Below are 14,415 nucleotides of genomic sequence, written 5' to 3'. Positions count from 1 at the left end.
GGGGGCGGCAGGGTCGGGGCGAGGGCGCCGGGGTCAGGGGCGAGCGCGCCGAGGTCGGGGGCGGGCGCGGCGGTGTGACGGGGCTGGGGAAGAGAGAGTGGGGATTTGGGGGAAAAGAGGCGGGATGAAGAAGGGAGAGGGAGAATTTTGGGTTAAGTGGACGTAGCAGTAGCGCGTTTAGACGAAACGCGCTACTACTACCTCGACTAGCTGTAGCGGTTTTCTGCAGAAACCGCTGCTGCTACCTTGACTAGCTATAGCGATTTTCTGCAGAAACCGTTACTGCTACCTTGACTAGTTGTAGCTCTTTTTCACTAAAGCGCTGCTGCTATAACCAGTTTCCCTTTTTTCTTTTCCTCAGCATAATAGGAACATATATATTACATCATTGGACCCTTGCATAATAATGGCTAAGTGTGTATACAAAATAGGAACATATATATATATATATTACATCATTGGACCCATGCATAATAATGGCTAATTAAGTGTGTATACAAAATAGGAACATATATATATATTACATCATTTGACCGATTCCTCAGCGCTGACGTTTTCATTTTTGAGTCAGCTTCTTTCCCTTCTTGTTTGTCGAAGAATAATTGAGCCCCTCATTGTGACTTTGCCTTTTCCATGGAGTACGATTTTTCTTTGGTAATGTAGTATTGATTCTTCTTTTGACGTATACTTCATCATCATCGTCATCCTCCCTCATTGGGTTGCCGTACTGATCATAGTCTTCCTCGTTGGCGACTCCATCCATTCCAATGATGTTTCTTTTGCCTTTCCTCACGACAACACGACTGGGATTGCATGGGTCGGTTATGAAGAAGCATTGTGTCACGTGCTTAGCGTGTACCCATGGCTCGTTTTTTGCGATAGCGTTCACGGTAGCGCTCTTGGCGTCGGGTATAGTCATGGTAGTGAAAATCCGGCTTTCTCTTTCGACATTATTAGCCCATCTGACACGGAACATCGTCGTGTTGTGCAGTCCAGAGTAGTCAAGCTCCCAGATCTCCTCGACCCTTCCATAAAATCGTTCAGTTGCGCCGTTGTCGCTGCCGGTCATGCATTCCATCGTCACCCCTGAGTTCTGATATTCATCACTGTCCATATCTTTGGCCTCCGTGTAGAACGTGTATCCGTTGATATCATATGCCTGATAGGTTACGAGGTTGGGCGAGGGGCCATGTGCTAAGGCGTATATGAGCAATCCGTCCTTAGAGCCCTCCTCAGGGGGATTAGCAATAATATGCTCTATGAACCAATGCAGGAAAGTGGAGTTGTGCTCTCTAGTAACTTCGGCGTCCGTCCTGCATACCCCCCGGTCACGATACTTCTTTGCGATATTTTCTTTGTGTAGTGCCACGAAAGGATCTACCTCGTCTAGGTGTTGTAGCACTACCAAGTTTTCTCTGTCAAAGTCGCTGCGTCGATCTGAGTATGCCACGTGCAGTTCCCTGCGACTGTTGCAGTGACCTTCTCCTTCGAGCCTCCCATCGTGCTTGTTAAAGGGAAAACCAACACTAACACCAGGTGGCTGGTCTGCGCCATATAGAAAATTCTCACAGAAAGAGATGCACTCTTGTGTCAAATAGCCCTGGACGATGCTTCCATCCGGACGGGACATGTTACGAACGAATCCTTTGATGATCCCATTCATCCTCTCAAACGGCATCATGTTATGCAGGAATGACGGCCCCAGGTCTATTATGTCATCCACAATATGGACACACAGATGCACCATCACATCAAAGAACGCGGGCGGGAAGTACATCTCAAGCTCATTCAGTATCACAACGATCTCTTCCTGTAGCCTTCGGAGCTGCTTCACACTGATCGACTTTCGAGAGATGATGTCGAAAAAGTTGCAGAGACCAATAACCGTGTCACGGACGTGCTTGTCCATTATCCCTCTAAGGGCAACAGGTAATACCTGCGTCATCATCACATGACAGTCATGAGACTTCATCCCACTGAACCTTTTCTTGTCCGTGTCTAGATATCTACTTATCTTGCCACAGTAATCGGAACTCACTTTGACTCCGTAAGGCACTTAAAGAATTGATTGATCTCAGCCTGACTTAAGGTGAAGCAAGAAGGGGGGCAATAATCCTCATTCTTTATTTTCTTGCCCTTCTTCTCCCGTGCCTCTGTCTCCGTCTCTGTCTCGTCTGACATTTTACGTGGCGGCATGTGCAGATCTTCCCTGATTTCCAAATCTTGCAAGTCTTTTCTTGCCTTCGGCCCATCCTTGGTCTTATCCGGCATGTTCATCAGTGTTGCGAGCAAGCTCTCAAGGACATTCTTACATATATGCATTTGATCAAGGCAATGAGGTGTATCGAGTTTGTGCCAGTACTCCAAGTCCCAGAACACAGACCTCGTCTTCCATACCTTTAGCAGCGGCTTCGGCGCCTTTCTCATCGTCTTTCCCGGTGCGGGGCACTGCTTCCAGTTTTTCAATAGCTCATCGATTTCGGCACCGCTCCGCTTACGTGGAGGTCCTCGATGCTCAGTGTGACCATTGAATAGATCTCCACGGTTTCTCCACGGGTCGTCCTATTCGAGCCATCTTCGATGCCCCATGTACACGATTTTCCCAGACCCGCCATATTTCCTTGACGTTAGCTGCTGAGACGTCGTATCATCCATGCACCGCATGCATCCGCAATATCCATGGCACACCTGGCCTGCCACATATCCGTAACCAAGATAGTCATGCACTATTGTGATCAGCGCGGCTCTCATGTTGAAATACTCGCCTTTGCTGGCGTCCCATGTCTTGGCCGGTGTTTTCCATAACGTGTCTAACTCCTTCTGAAGTAGCCCCAGATACAAATTAATATTATTTCCTGGTTGTTTCGGCCCTTGAATAAGCATGCTCATGTGAATGTACTTCGATTTCATGCATAACCAGGGGGGAGGTTGTACATCCATACAAACACGGGCCATGTGCTATGGTTGGTGCTCTGGTTGCCAAACGGATTCATGCCATCGGTACATGCGCCAAGCACGATGTTCCTTGCATCACATTCAAAATACCGATAGAAGCTGTTCAACGCTCTCCACTGGCTTCCATCCTTGACGTGTCTCAGCTTTGGATCATCTCCATTGTTGGGCTTCTTCCTCTCCGCATGCCAGCGCATTAGCTTTGCTTCCTTGGGATCTACAAAATACCTCTGGAGACGGGGAGTGATCGGTAAGTACCATACCACTTTCTGGGGACATTTCTTCCCGGCCTTCTTGTATCGAGAAGCATTGCACACCAGACGACTTGTTTTTTCCATGTGCTCCTTCCGATAAATTATGCAATCGTTGATGCATGCATGGTATCTAACGTGTGGCAGATCAAGAGGGCACACGATCTTCTTGGCCTCATCAACACTACTAGGACATAGATTACCCTCGGGAAGAACATCCTTTAGGTACTTGAGATGCTCATCGAGGCTAGTGTCGGTCCATTTGTTTTTAGCCTTTGTCTTCAGCACTTGGAGCGTGAAACTCAAGCGGGTCACCACAGGATTGCAACCATCATACAATGGAGTGGTCGAGTCTACCACCAGTAGCTCCAGCTTAGCCTCCTCTCTAGAAGCAGCTCTCTCAGTACTCGTCTCCTTGCGAAGCAATGCTTGAACATGAGGGTCCAGCACGATTGAACTTAGTAGCGACGAACTCTACTGTGTGGAGTCCATGTCGTTCTCTCTGCCGCCATGTCCGGCCCCTTCTCCGCCACCATGTCCGGCCTCTTCCCTGCCGCCATTATCGATCATCTCTTCGTCTTGCCCCGTGTCATCATTGCCTGCCCCGTCGGCATCCTCAACATCGTCATCCTCATCTTCAGTTTTCCACCGAGTATAGCCATCCATGAAACCAGTCATGAGCAGGTGCGCTTCGACACGACCATCGACATGGGGGTCAAGCCAAACTATTCCTTTGCATCTTCGACACGGACATAAAACCTCTGTCAGGTTATTTTCCTTCATGTCCTGCACCGCCGACCACAACCACCTGTCCACCATCGTTCCACTGACCATCGTGAACTCTGCATGGTAATAATAAACAAATTGATTATAAAAATGTGTGTATTCATCAAAGTCATACAAAAATTCGGCATGACCTTCCTTAAAAGTAGGACATATATAGATCTAGAGTTTGCCCAGAATTCGCCGAAATGGAAATAAATCGACGTTTCGGCAAAACATAGGCAACTCAAATGCACAATTTGGCGTCAACTCATGCCACACACACAATTTCCATAAAATATCACACACACATGCATAAACATATTTCCATTTTGCAAAAGCATGAAATATTAATCACACCTCTATCTCGAGATCGAGCACACGGTGGAGATGATGATGTAGGGAGGTCAAAAGTGCACAAAGCTCTTCTTGACAAAGAAAGATCTAGTTAGGGGGCAAATAGGTCACTTAACTAAATGCTACATCTACCTAGCTAGCTAATTTGGGAGGAGACAACTTCAACTAGTGGAGGGGGGAGGAAAAAGAGAAAGGAGATGAATTAATGGAGGTGGTATAGTTATAGCTAGGAGTAATGAAGAGAGAGAAAGGTAGGTAGAAGAGGGAGAGTAATGGGGGGAGAAGTATTGAGGAAGAAGAAGAGTGAGAGAGGGAGGATGTGGGAGGGTAGGGGAAAGGGAGGAGAGGAGATGGGGAGGGGGAGGTGGAAAAGGTGGTGGGTCCTGCGTCTTAGCAGTAGCGCGGGAGAGAAAGCATGCTGCTGCTAAGAGCGTAGCAACAGCGCGCTTTCCTGTCACACACTACTGCTAAACGGGCCAACCCTGTGCACATTTTCAAAATTAGCAGCAGCGAGGTGACAAAAAAGCGCGCTGCTACTATGGCATTAGCAGCAGCGCGCTCCCTGGCACCGCGCTACTGGTAAACTTATGTCGTTGTGTACTGTCGGTGGATTTTTGTAGCAGCGCGGTTTAAGCGTCACGCGCTACTGCTAAGTTTGCACCAGTAGCGAGCTTTCCGTAGCCACACTGCTACTACTTAGCAGCAGCGCCTGTTTATATGCCGCGCTGCTGCTAAGATTCTGTGTATAAGGTTTTCCCTAGTAGTGATCGGAGACTTTCTTAATAAGTGCATTAATTTCGTAATTGTATTCATAATTCTCATAACAATATTTCAGGATAGCTAAATTTTCAGGTCTATAAACAGCATCATCAAAATCTTCAAACTCTTTAAACATAGATTCAATTTCATAAGCACCCTTAAAAGCAACAAATTCTTCTATTTGTTCCACATCATAGTAATCATATATACCATTAGCATAAGAAGCTAAGCTTTCATTATCATTAAATTCACATGAAAAGGGAAGGTGTGGAGCCTTCACCTTAGAGCAACAAGTATAATCATATCTCAAGCATATTTGCCTAGCATACTAATTCGATATATGAATTTGATCCCATAATAGTTTTCCTTTTTGTGTCAAGCGGAAATCCCTAAAGTATTCACGTTGATCCAATGTTACTCCCATTACATATTTGAATGGGGTTTTCTAAGGATTATTAAAGTAGTACTCCCTCCGTTCCTAAATATAAGTCTTTGTAGAGATTCTACTATGAACTACATACGGATGTATATAGATGCATTTTAAGTGTGGATTCATTCATTTTGCTCCGTATGTAGTCCATCTAATGAAATCTCTACAAAGACTTACATTTAGGAACGGAGGGAGTACATAATATTTTTCACATAACCAACACCGAGGGTTTTAGGAGGTTCCCCATCTCCATGAGTAGCAAGTACACCTAATTTTTTTGGTATTTCGTGTTCCATATCCATAACAAAAGATAGAGAACAACTAAGAATAGCAAATAAAAATTATTTAGTGATAAAGCAAACAAGAACACATGAGAATATTCACCCCACGCTATTGGTCCCCGGCAATGGCGCCAGAAAAAGGTCTTGATAACCCACAAGTATAGGGGATCACAACAGTTTTCGATAAGTAAGAGTGTCGAACCCAACGAGGAGCTAAAGGTAGAACAAATATTCCCTCAAGTTCTATCGACCACCGATACAACTCTACGCATGCTTGACGTTCACTTTACCAAGAACAAGTATGAAACTAGAAGTACTTTGTAGGTGTTGTTGGATAGGTTTGCAAGATAATAAAGAGTACGTAAATAAAAAGTAGGGGCTGTTTAGATAAATAAACAATAAAGTAAATATAGTGAGTGTGGAAAAGTGGTGGTAGGAGTTGTGAAATTGCCCCTAAGCAATTGCCTACTTTACTAGACCGATAGCAAGTATTATGTGGGAGAGGCCACTGCTAGCATGTCATCCCTGACTTGGAATTCTATGCACTTATGATTGGAACTATTAGCAAGCATCCGCAACTACTAATGTTCATTAAGGTAAAACCCAACCATAGCATTAAGATATATTGGCCCCCCTTCAATCCCGTATGCATCAATTTCTATGCTAGGTTGAAGCTTCTGTCACTCTTTCCCTCCAATACATAGTCCTATCAACATACAACTAACCCTAGGGTGTGATCCACGCGCGAAATCATATGATGGGCACCAAAGGACAGCAACATAACCACAAGCAAATTAAATCAATCATAGCAATTCATCAACCACCGATAGGACAACGAAAATCTACTCAGACATCATAGGATGGCAACACATCATTGGATAATAATATGAAGCATAGAGCACCATGTTCAAGTAGAGGGTACAACGGGTTGCGGGAGAGTGGACCGCTGTAGATAGAAGGGGGAAGGTGATGGAGATGTTGGTGAAGATGGCGGAGGTGTTGGTGTAGATCGTGGTGATGATGATGGCCCCCGGTGGCACTCCGGTGCCATCGGAAGCGAGGGGGAGAGAGCCCCCCTCCTTCTTCTTCTTCCTTGACCTCCTCCCTATATGGGAGAAGGGTTTCCCCTCTGGTCCATGGCCTCCATGGCACGGGAGGGGCGAGAGCCCCTCCGAGATTGGATTTGTCTCTCTGTCTCTCTCTGTTTCTGTGTTATCAGATTCTTCCCTTTCACCGTTTCTTATATTCCCGGAGATACGTAAGTCTGATTGGGCTGAAATATTGACACGGTCTCTACCGGAAATTAGCTTTATTGCGGCGAAAGAAGGGCATTAACCGCCTCACGGGTGGCCCACAAGGGTCAGGGGCGCGCCTGGGGGGGCATGCGCGCCCTCCTGCCTCATGGCCACCTCGGGCACCATCTCGCGTGGATTTTTCTTCCCAAAAATCATATATATATATATATTCCAAAAAAATCTCCCTCAGTTTTTATTTTGTTTGGACTCCGTTTGATATGGATATTCTACGAAACAAAAAACATGCAACAAATAGGAGCTGGCACTTGGCACTGGATCAATATGTTAGTCCCAAAAATACTATAAAAAGTTGCCAAAAGTATATGAAAGTTGTTGAATATTGGCATGGAACAATCAAAAATTATTGATACGACGGAGATGTATCAGAAACCCCCTCTTTCAATATATAAAAAAACCAGTGCCACTAGCGGTGCCAAAACATTGCCTCAAATTAATAGTGCCACTAGATTAAGGTGCAAAATAATAACATTACTGCTTTATCATGGCAGTGCCAAAACAGTAGCACAAGAGCAGGCTCAACATGCATGATCTTTGGCAAACAGTCAGATCAAAAAGGAACATACCTCGTGATGGGAACCATGTCTACAGTCAACGCCATCGTAGAACGGATGACACCAGTCACCAACATGGATGATTCAATTCATGTGACCTTTTGGTGCAGTTCGCCTAAAATGAAGCAATGTCCCATGAGCTAGCATCTTCTTCTTCATTTTTTAAGAAAAGGGCTCCAGACCCGGTTCCATTTCCATCAGAAAACGAAACCCACTGAGCTTCTTCTTCATTAGTTGCAATAAAATTGAGCAACATCAAGGTTGGTTGTGAAGCACCTGGAATGTTCAACTATAATTTGGATATCATTTTTCCAGTTCAACTAAGATCAAGCATGAAATGTATGTAGCTGTTTGCACAAAAAGGTGGAAAGGAGGATGACAAACAAGTGATGAAGCATACATCAAATGAAAAGAAGCATGTTCCTTATCTGAATGGCAATCCTACAAGGACAGTAGCAATTTCTAAAGCAACAACATTGCTAGATATTAGTGTGGGCATTAGGATTAACTATGACAACCATTAAATACGACATTACTTTAATGGTGCCATTGCTTCATTTTACCAGCAACATTGGTTTAACGTGCCCTTACTTTTAGCAGTGCGACTACTACATTTTACCAGTGGCATTACATAAGAGTGGCTCGGGGAAACAAACATCAGAACATGATATCTGGGTTGGTCCCATTTTTGTTCGGTATAGCCACCTTATACTGTGTGAGGCTAGCAAATCTAGTCCTGGACTTACTCTGTTGACTTGTCCCCCAGTCCCCACTTTCTTTCCTTTTTCAACCAATAGATCGGGTTTATATTGAGTTTGTACTGCGTTTCCTTTTATTTCCCTATTAGACCTAGAGACCAGTTGGATAGCTAGTCTCTGCTACTTTTGCCCCCATTATTTCCTCTTTCGACCAAGTCCTAGATTCAGGTAACAAATCTTCCCCCACCCCCACTCCACCCCCTTTCTTCCTTGTTTGAACTAAGTAGTACTAGATTCGAGTGCATGAACTAGTTTTACCTCTTAACAGTAAATATTTAGGTGGCTTTCGAACAACCGATCTATCCTATCTACAAGGGGGCCTGGGAAATAGTAAACGATACAAATGCAGCAACGTCAGGAGCTCGGGAAGTAGAGCAAGGGCGGTTTTGAAGGAAGTTATACCTGAGGGTCGCCGGGATGTTGCTAGGTGGGTGGCGAGAGGTCGGATCTTCCCACACTACGGCAACGAGGCAGAGGGGTCGGAGGCCCTCCCTAGCCAGCGGTGCTTGGGAGAGAATGGCAAGGCACGCTGATCGGGATGCGCCGACAGTGGGTAAGAGCCGTCGCTAAGGATGACCACATGAACGTTTCACCTTCTCACCTTCTCCGTTGTAGAGGATCCGGCTGGATCTTTGACCAACGGTGAGCAGAGAGAGAGAGTGTGTGGCCACCGCTGTCGTGTTTAGATCTGGAGAGGACGAGACAATGTTAAGAGAGAAACACTAGCAAGCAAGCGCGGAGGCTCCTGCCTATATAGTGGAGTACTACTAGTTTTCTTTTGTCTACTGGATCCAGCTTGACCTCGTCAATGACTGTCTTCATGCACGTGCCCCGGAGGCGCAGTTGTCCTCATTTCAATCTGAAGCACCGGATTTTAACATGACAAGAAACCATAACCTCACTGCCCAAAGGAGACAACATGAATCCTGATGGACAAACTAGACGAGGATCAAAGCTCAAATTAAAGATAAACTCGTAGAAAAGGGGTCCATCGATAGATGCCCTAATTAACATAGCCGACTTGACATAGATGGCAGCCAAGTAGTCTTCGTGCATGTGGCCCCCATGACTAGCGCCTTGGAGGAACTCAGTTCTCGCTGTTTAACCCTCACAGCGATCCGAAGCACCTGACACCTAATTTTGTGAGATGACAAGAAACCTTTTTTTAGATTTCTCACTAGAACTACAACCCTGTACAACACAACCTGCACGATATGTAGACGATAGCCAATCTAGGTGTGTCTGTTGGAGTCTGGTCACATGCATGGACGAACTGATCTTCCGTGTCATGCAGGGATCATCCAGGCACCAACATCTGTACAACACTTCTCTAGTACTATCGCTCGTATCTCTCTTCTATTAACTCACCCGAATAGCGGGGCCGAGGAGTGTGCCTATGGTCGGTTCTCAATTGCGGTCCCACATGTGTGTGCAAACGCAATATGACACGCGTTCCATTTGGAGAGCGGCGTGCCAGACCGACTAACCGTCCGAGGTGCGACGCGAACGCGACGGGCGTGCTGTATATTGTACTCCGTAAATGTGTACCGCCGTTTTCTCGAGGCTTTGCTCCATGGCGCAATCCATGGATACAAAATTAGTATACTGTACTATTTAAAAGTCGAGGGCGGGGCTTTTCCCGCATGGTAGGCGGGGCAGTTCTTCCTAGTCGGTTCGACAGAGACACGGGAAGATGAGGGAGTAGGCTGCTGCAAACGTAGGGCTGTGTGATTTGACAGCGAGTTACTGCTGGACAGGTGGGGCCCAGTGATTTGACTTGCCATTATCATTTTAACTACGGCGCTACGACCGACGTGAGTCTCCCGATTCCTGACCAATTCCATACAGGTGCCTCTCCCGATGCTCCACCATGTTGAGGCTGGCTCTTGCTTGAGAGCCCACTCCTCCACTTTTTCCTTGCCTCTTTCTCCCATATATCCAAAAATGCCATGTAAAGGGGCTTATATCCCACTATTGTACTTGATCCTACAGGTACTAAGCCTGCCACATAGGCAAAAAGTCTGATGTGGCAAGTTACTTAAGAAGAGAGAGACTAGTTTGGTGACCCCAGGAAGAAACAGTGCTAAGCACATGTACCTAGATGAAGGAAACTTAGCAACAAAAAACTAAGCACCTATGCATTGGGGACTTGAGTTGCTAAGCCATTTAATGCCCATAGCACCTCATCTAAGCAGCATTTCATTGGAAGAGGTCACTACTTGGCAAATGCAATAAATACTACGAAGAAAGAGATAGAGAGAAGTAAACAAAAAAGACTCTTATAGCCAACTTTATAGCTAACCTAGTTGTAGTGTGAATGACTAAGTGATGACTATGTATGACATGCCAACATCAGATAGCCTAACGAGCCGTGTTAAATCTCCAAGGGCGCGACCGCGCGAGCGAGTCGACAGTCGTGGTAGGCGCGACCATGATACGGGCTGCTGGCAGCCCTTGGATCTGAGATCGAACGGTCGCATGCCAAGTTGCGGAAAATTTGCAGAATAACCCTCCAGGATAGGATATTCACCCATCGGTCTATAATCACACCATGCAACTGTTCGATCCCAGATGCAAGGGCTCCCGGAAGCTTCGTATCACCTGTAATTTTCCCGATGCTTGACATGACATCGAAAGCCATTTAATTGGGCGTCGAGTAGACATGACTTCTAATTGGGCCCCCATAGTACTGTGCATGAATCCATTTATCCACCAGGCAAGCCACTACCCTGTCGTTTGCACGCGCCCCCACTCCGCATTTTTACAATCAATAAACTGCTCCTAGTCATCCCGTCCTTTCACATTACGGCAGTTCCACTAATCCTAACCCTCCTCCCAAATCCATGGCATCCCAAATCTTCATGGTCGGCGCTGAGTACAAGGTTAGAACCATCACCGGGGATGAGTTCGACGTCATCTACGCCAGTTCTTCCGCGATGGTGAAAGGATGCCTTGATCGCTTCAGACACATGTTTGAAAACACAAACGATGAGTGGGTCGCTGGGCTAGATGTTGAGTACACCATAGTCCTGGGAAAAGAGAAGAATCTCAAGGAGGAAGAGAGGAAGAAGCCCGCCGTGATCCAGGTTTGCGTGCATGACTTATGCTTAGTCTACCACATATGCCATGTCGACGTTGAGTGCGAGGAATTTAAGAAGTTCCTCGAGGCGACCGAGTCAAATTCGTTACTGTAGGCCTCATTGTAGGCAAACCCTTCGACCTCCAGAAAAATGGGCTGGTGTCCTCTCGTGATAAGCCTTCAATGGTGACTCTGGCAGGAGCCATGGTTCATCCTTCGTACGGTAAACTGAAGAAACTTCCGCACACGTTTCATCGTGCATGGCAGTGGAATGTACTAGATATAGACCACATCCACTATGCTGCAATGGATGGCTACCTTTCTTTCAATATCTACAAGGGTTGGATGAAGAGCAAGAGCCAAGTGTGATGTTCAAGCAGAGAAGTATCGCCCAAGAGGAAGAGGGACATGGACGGAGTCGAGGACGAGGACGAGGACTCCGAGTAAGGTGGCAGTGTCGTTGCTCATGGTGGTTCTAATGTAGTGTCTATCAGATTAGTTGCTTAGTTTAATTTCTGGTGTGCTTAGTTTTATTTGAGGGGTGTGTTGTGCTGAGCCCCCAACAGAACTATGTTATGTTTCTTCTCGTTACTTTAACTCTTCAGTATGTACATACTAGTATTTCTTACAATTCATCTTTTAGTTGGTATAGTACTACGACTACCACTCGTTTCTTCACATTATATACGTACAATATATATGGCCAACATCATATAGCCAACAGTTTAGTTGTCAGAGAATTTTAGGGGGCTTAGTTTTGTCAAAGAATTTCATGGTGCTTAGTTTTATTTAACGGGTGTGTTGTGCTGGACACCATTATTGTGACTCAAATCTCTTTTGCCATGTTATAATGACATAAATACCGATTGGCCAACATGCCAGCTCTCCCTCTATCTCACTACAGTAAAATAAAGTGTGGGGCCTACTTGATCCCAGCAGTGTTCTTATTTTCCTGTAAAATTATTCGCTTGGTTACTCCTGACAAGCGGGGCCACACTTATCATTGTGAGAATCGGATTATTTTTGTCATGTAACATGGTCAACGGATTTGACGTGACAATCACAATGTCTAATGGTATTTTTGAGCAAACATCTAACTTAACGATGGCATTTTTGAGACATCTAATTGCATTTTTGAGCAGGCATCTCACGGATTGATGGCATTTTTGAGTAGTTGTAACTTCTAATGGCAAAACTATGTAGTGATACACAAACTAGTGGCATAAATAATAAAAACCCAAGAATTGAATAGGTATGCTAATTTCTTTAATAGAATTTAGCACCCCATTTAAGCATGTACTAGCTTTTTTAATAGTACTATATGAATAATTTGGCGACAAGCGCTCTCTATATGTACCACCTTTTTTCTTTAATTTCATCTTGTTAGTTTTGCTCCATGGCACAATCCATCGATCCTACTAGTGTACAGAACTATACATTTTTTAAAAGGCTAGAGGGCGGGGCAGTCTAGCTAGCTCGGTTTCAAGAGAGGCGAGGGCCTTTGTGATTTGATGGCTCATTACTGCTGGAAGGCGGGGCCTTGTGATTTGACTACTCATATAAATGTGCCGACAACCTGAGGAGGAGCAAAGAACCGTGCAGTATACTCAAGTTTTCCACTGGAGTACGACGGAGGAGCACGAAACACGGTAGCCCAGTGCCATATCTCTACTCTATACTCTTATTATATATTACTAGCAAGAGGCATTGTTCTATTAGCGATAAAGAATGATCTAATTTGCTAGTCATCTCATTTTAGCATTGTTCTATTCATGCCTCGCAGAGAACGTGACACATGCGGCGATGGAGACTTCTGGTTGTGGCTTCGGTTGATTGTCACGACCAAGCATTCTAAAACTAGTGATAAATCAATTACCATCTTTTTCCAAATGACCAAGTATTTTTTACAGGAAAACAATACATATAGATGGAGTGATTGTCATGGTTGCAAACAGACATAGCGTTGCAAGTTCACTGCAGCAGCAATCGACTAGGTCACTACATCCCTGGCGGGGAAGGAGGGCAGCTCACCTCGCCTATGATGCATGCCCTGATGCCCAACAGCGCCCCCGCAATTGGTCCTGGGATTTGGCTTCTCATACCGCCCATTTGAATAGTTGCACCGACTGCTCATGCCATTGCGCATGCATGTGCGCTCTTTCCTCCGTAGTCGACTCCGTGCATATGATCTCTGCCATTAGCCCTAGCTCGAAATCAATGCGACGCTGCCAGATGCTGACATCCCTTAGCATCTATCCCCTGAGATTGACTTGCGCCTCTGCCTTGTGCTGCGCCAGGCGCAGCTCCTTGGAACTTCTCTCCAATCGATGCGGTGCTTGCTCGATCGGATTTGCCTTTGCTCCCCACCACCTGAAACGCAGCCCTAGCATGTCCTCCGGCGCCATCGATATGTGATTCCAGAGCAATGGATCCCCTCTAAAACACATGTGGGTTTTTCTCAAAGGCGGCAGTGCTGCGGGCCGCATCGAGAGGGCAGCCCGCAGGATCCTGGGATCTAAGGGATTATCCATGGCGGGATCCTCCATTGCGGGATCTAGTGGGCGAGGTAGGGAGGCGAGCCTAGGCACTGGGAGAGCCCTACGAGGCTAAGATAAAGATAGTACTACTCCACTCCGTCCATATTTAAATACAAAGGCCACCAATAGTAGCCCTGGCAAAAATTGATCATGCTGCCTGCGTCCTGGTTTATTGGCCCCCTTTTTTTGTGCCACTTTTTATGACATGCATAAATATTATGTTACTTACAAATATGGTCAAAAATTGGCACAAAATATGAAGGAGACCAATGGAAGTACTGGCACCCCATGATTTAACTACTTGCATGCGCGTAGTGGAGTAGTAATGTCTTTCTTCCGCCCTCATGTCCACTCAATTTTCATTGCGCTGTATTAATTGACC

The sequence above is a fragment of the Triticum dicoccoides genome, chromosome 4A, assembly GCF_002162155.2.
Source record: "Triticum dicoccoides isolate Atlit2015 ecotype Zavitan chromosome 4A, WEW_v2.0, whole genome shotgun sequence".
NCBI lineage: Eukaryota > Viridiplantae > Streptophyta > Magnoliopsida > Poales > Poaceae > Triticum > Triticum dicoccoides.
This window is presented reverse-complemented; position numbering follows the sequence as displayed.